Genomic DNA, 5,635 nt, shown 5'->3' on the forward strand with positions numbered 1-5,635 from the left:
AGGAGTTTCTATGATTCATGATCATTTCCATGTGACTGTTGGTTCCACAAATTCGAATCACACACAAATCTATGAGCTAGAGCAGATGAAGTGTGGGTCTGGCAACATGTCTTGTCTGAAAAACCCACAAAAGTGTGGTTTGAATTGAAGGAAATGTCTCTTTCTTTCAGATAGCCCCACACATACTGAACTGATAGCAGCTGGTGGCACTGTATGTCTCTTTGGAGAGCTAATACGAGGTAAGGAACAGCACAGCAGTATTTTTAGAGCACTACAAACTTAGGTATCCTGCTGAGCAGTGACCTGGCCTTAGGTCTGCCTGGTCCACCTAACCCCTCCCAGCAGCTAGCTAAGCCTGCATGTTGCAGCTTCAGACCTGGTAGCTCTTGCCAAATGGCCCTTCGCACCTTTGTGTCCTAGTAAAGGAACAGCCCAGAAGCCCCTAGAGGCGGGTGGGCTGCAAAGCAGGAAATCTGTGTACGACAGTGGGTTTGATATTTCTTGTCTTTTTGCTTCTGCATAAAACTAAGTATTCTAACACTCCATATGAGAAATCTGAATCTTCCAGAGTAGACAGAATATTTACCTGCAACACCAAAACATCAAAGCCAAGTCCCTGCTCTTGACCAGAAAGATCAGAGAATTGATTCTGAGTCTTCTACAGCTCAGAAAAAAATCACAAAATTTGGTTCTGGGATCTCATGGAGGTCAAAAACAAAGGAGTCTTTTCTTTCCCTCTTTTGTTCTCCATTCTTCCCTCTTCAAACACACATTTTGAGCAGATCTATCGAATTTTATTGTCTGCTTATACACACCCTCATGCATCAAACAGCTCTTCCAAACACAAGTTGACATGCTTTGCTCCTCTGGATACCTTTCATTTTTAGGAATCAGTATTTTCTAATAAAAAATTAGACTTTTTTCTTGTTCCCAAACACCTGCTCAAATATACACTTATCTTTTCACTGCAGACCTTATATTTAATCATGAAGTTTGAGATACAATTCCCCCTTCTACAGCTAGAAAAAGGCCTGCTAAGACTGTGACAGAATTTAAAACATACGATTTCTAGGCCATTCTGTTATTAACGGTCTGAATATCCTCCCCTTAAACATAGCAACACAAACTGTTCTTTTGGCTAGAAGCAGTGAAGAACAGAGCAGGCTGTGGCATTTCCTTCAAATCATCCTGGCTCTGTGCCAAAAGCCTACCTTTCTTCTCTTGCACCAATGCAATGCGTTCAGAGCAGCTGTGCACCACGTTAGAGGAGAACGAGCTCTTGAATTTTTAATTTGCTTTCAGTATACTTTGAGATTATTTCCTGAATACAGTTTTGGACTCATTAACACTTCCAAAAATTATTTATTGGCACTGGTTTGACCAGAACACAGAGAACAAAAATGACCCCTGCTTTTCAACTGCTGTTAGGGGAAGGGGGAAAGAAAGAAATTGTCCTTAAAAGTGTATTTCTGAGAAACAGCTAGCCTGGCTTATGAAGGCAGACGAAAAAGTTCTCACTTTGTTTGAACTGATGTGTTTGTGAAAGCCTTATTTCTCCTCCCCCACCTCTTCGTTTCTTTTGCAGTGTCCAGTCCTGAAAACAAACTGACAGATGTTCTCTTGGATCAGCTTGTGAGACTTGCAATGTCAGGAGTGCAAACAGACTTTAGCTGTTTAGTTCAGGAAATGAGATGCAGACAATCTGATAAATAAACAGTGTTTATTACTCCAGTTTAAAGTGTGCTTTGGATTTCTTTTCAAAATACTCCTACGAGGAACTGAGGATGAATATTAAACATGTGCTCCTAATTTAGAGACCTCAATGGCAAGGTCAGAGTGGCCTTTAACTCACACAATTTTTATAGAGAGGTTATAACAGAAGTGAATGTTTCTGAACTTTAATCATATTAAAGAAACAATTACAAGAAATTTGAAATACATAGAAATTTACTCCAAAGAAACTCCTAAGACTTATGAATACACAGAGATAAAGTAGAATAATAGGATTTAGGACAGTGTGTGAATTGGAATACTTTGTGATTTAAATTGAAAGACAGAGAGACAGATTTAAATCATCTGACGCATAATTACCCAGTTTGGATTGGGACAAGACAGAGTGGAAAATATTCTTATACTCAAGCAATTAAGTATGCATTTTAATGGTTATGGGGTCATAAATTTAGATTTAGATATCATGCAAATTGCACTTCCTTTACCAGCAGCATATAGATCCCCAGTGCAGCACTAAGGCATCATTTCACTATCAATTCTGTGTAGTGTCATGTGCCACCCTACTTCTCTGTCACGACTATGTGGACTACACAGCACAGAAGAGACCAGCATCCGTAACTCTGACAATACACATGCAGCCAGGCAGAAGCAGGAACAGCCAGGGACCATAAACCTGCCCTGCATGTACCCCAGGAGATGCAAACAAGCAGCCACAGTAGGACAACTAACTTCATAAAAAGCCAACAAGGACTTTTTTCCCATTGTGAGAAAGGGAAGATGGTTTAGAATGCAGTAGGTGAGTTTTGGAACTAACTCCTGCTATTCTCTTAAAGGCATGGTGACTACATGCCTCACTGTCCATTGGGACTTGCATAAAATCACAAATTGGCCCTCAAGAGAGAAGACAGATACCCACTGAGTCACCAGTAACATTTCCTGCACTGCTTTGGATTTGTCTTGAGGCGCCTCCCTTCCAGCTATGCAGTAAGCATCATTTCCACCAGACGGAGGTGATTCAGACAGAACCCATGAAACGGTCATTTTTCCAAGTGATGGAGAACTATTACTGAATGAGTTATCATTTAAATAGCTTTTAGAGCCACATTTGAATTTTGAATGAATTCAAATTCTAGTGAAAGCTGTTCAACAAGTAACGCTCACCCATGAGAGCTCTTATTCACTATTCCCAAGAAGAACACCCAATACTCAGTGTGACTTTAATTTTTTTCCTAGCCTTACTCTCTGCATCGCTCTCTTTTCCTAGAATAATGAATTTTGAAAAAAAAAAAAAAAAAAAAGGTTGCAGAGACTGAGGTATCCCTTATAGTTTCTGTTTCATCTCCTATGATAAGCAGGAGCCTGATCAGTGCCTCTCAGAATATAATTAATACCCAGTCCTATCAGTGGCAATACTATACATATGCTTATCTGAGAGAAATTATGTCATCTGTTTTATTTTGGCTACAAGACAACAGTCAGCAGAATATACCTTTCAGATTTTTTTTATCCTGCAGACTGATAAGCCAATTATGAAAGATTCTGTCAAACTCCTTACACGCATCCTAGACTGCAAACTCTCCAGTCAAAGTTGCTGTATTTATCTGTCCATATTCACCCTGTTTCCCATATCCTGTTTGAATATGTGACTACAGAAAGAGGTAACCAATAGGAATACCAATACGACTATGAAAGATTCTGTAGTCTAACTCACAGACTGCTATTAGTAATTTGAAACATTTTCCCCAACCTCTTCCTTGTAACCGTCATCATAAATAACAAAAATACTCACATTATCTACACAGAGAGCTCTTGTCTCTGATCCATGTTTCAGACCTAACACTTTTAATTTTTATTACTCTCCTGTTTCCTTAAAGGGCAAGTTTATATCAAACCACTGACATTTTTCATATTTTAGATATCTCTCTGTAACGAAAGCTTTTTAGTAAATCTTACCTTTTCAAAAAGTGGCAAGATGTGTTCTACAGCAAAATTTTACAGTTTTCCCATCACAACACATGTAGTGTCTTTAGCTATCACATATATAGTTTTTTTGCCATAAGTGAGACTGCAGCTGTTTGGAGAATCCAGTCTTGGACTAACTCTGCCCCTATAACAGAGGGAACAACAAAACACTAACTGTAGCAGGGGATTCTGGATGCTGCCTGCTACATTCAAGAGGTCCTTAATTAGAAGACAGCATGGCAGTTTCTCCCTCCTCGTGATCCTATAGCCAGATGCAGCTGGTCAGTAAACTGTGCCTACTTAAACCTCGTTCACTGGATCCGATCAGGAGAAAGCCTAAGGTAGTACGTTGCAGGATTGCATCAGTTTTACCCCTTGCATGAAAAGGAGGGAAGGGGGAACTGCAGGCAGAAGTCAAGGTTGGAAGTGTCATACGCAGCAAGCAAGACTTGCCAAGTTTGGTATGGCGTCCAGGTGAGCCATGTCAAAGGCCTTTCTCCTGAAGTCAGCTTAACTTTTCCGGGTGCCTGCTCAACTCACACTTAGATTAAGTAATTTGAAAGTTATGACTAGTTGCTACCTCAGAGCAAATGCGAGTGTTTTGTTGATAAAGATGGCACGCAAGGCAACGTTTACTGCGCACGTTATGAAAACTGTGTAGGTGACTAGTTAACAGAGCTCGACAGATGGCTGTGTTCCACCTGACACTGTTACTGAATACTTTGTGATTATTAATAGATTTAAAAAACCCCAAACCTCAGGAATTAAGGCTTTGGCAATACTTTCGATTACTATGATATAGAAGCTACCAAATCTTTTGTTGAAGTAAATGATGGTGGGGAGCCCACTGGACCCCTTTGGCTGTTGTAAAATATCTCATACAATCTCCCGTGAAGACATGTATGAACGAGTGGCTAGGAGGCATATGGTCAGCTCTATGCATCTCTGCTGCATCACCTGCAAAAAGGGATTCACGTCTAAGTGCTGTTGTGTTTAGTACTACGACAGGGGCCCAACCCCGATTACCCTCTGGTGGCAGTGGTGACAAATGTCCTTATTGACGCTGACAACATTAAAGTCAAACACGAGGGACGACAAAATGGCTGCTGGCTTTCTGCCCCCTGCACTCACAAAGGTCACAACTGCTGTCTTCACGTGTGTTCTCTCACATATATATACTCGCATTTTCTTAGCGCACGTCGCGCACCAACAGCTGCTGGCGTCGAGCACATCTCCGCACCCCGGCTCGCCCCGAGCCTCTCCCCCGCGGGGCGGTGATTTACCCGCAGACGGGCAGCATCTTCCCCGCAGCGCCCCAGCTGAGGGGAGCGGGCCACCCCCCCTCTACCCGGCCGCGGGGAGCCTGCCCAGCCCGGCCCGGCCCGCCCCGCCTGAGGGCTCCCCGCAGCCAGGCCCTCCCCGGCCCGGCGGCCCGCCCGCGGGGAGCCGTCCCTCCCCGGTCGGGGTGGGGCCTGGCCGTCGTTGCCGCCGCGGAGGTCCCGGCGCTGCTGCTGGAGGCGGCGGCGGCCCCGGGCACGTCCCAGATATAACCCTGCCGCTGTGCTCGGCGCCGTCCTCACTGCTTCCCGCGGCCGCCTGGGGACGGCGCTCATCTTGCGCGGCAGCTTGGCTATGGCTCGGCGCCTCAGCCCTGCGAGCTAGTCCCGGGGAGCAGCTGAGCTGCCGCGCCTCGGACGGACCGAGCTGGCCTCGACTCTGCGGCTTTACACTCCAGCCTCCTTCCTTCCATCTGCTGCTCTTTCCCGCTCCGCCTGCAGAAGCTCTGCTCGGGGCAGAAGACACTTTCCCGCCCCCGTGTGCATAAAGCCCGACTTGCCCTTCCCTCGCTGCACCGCGATTGCACCTTCCCCGCCTCCTGCCCTCGGGCCGGGCGGGCTCGCACCCCTTCTCCGCCGCTCTCCCCGCCGGCAGCCCGCCGAGG

The sequence above is a fragment of the Leptosomus discolor genome, chromosome 4 (genome assembly GCF_034619465.1).
Source record: "Leptosomus discolor isolate bLepDis1 chromosome 4, bLepDis1.hap2, whole genome shotgun sequence".
NCBI lineage: Eukaryota > Metazoa > Chordata > Aves > Leptosomiformes > Leptosomidae > Leptosomus > Leptosomus discolor.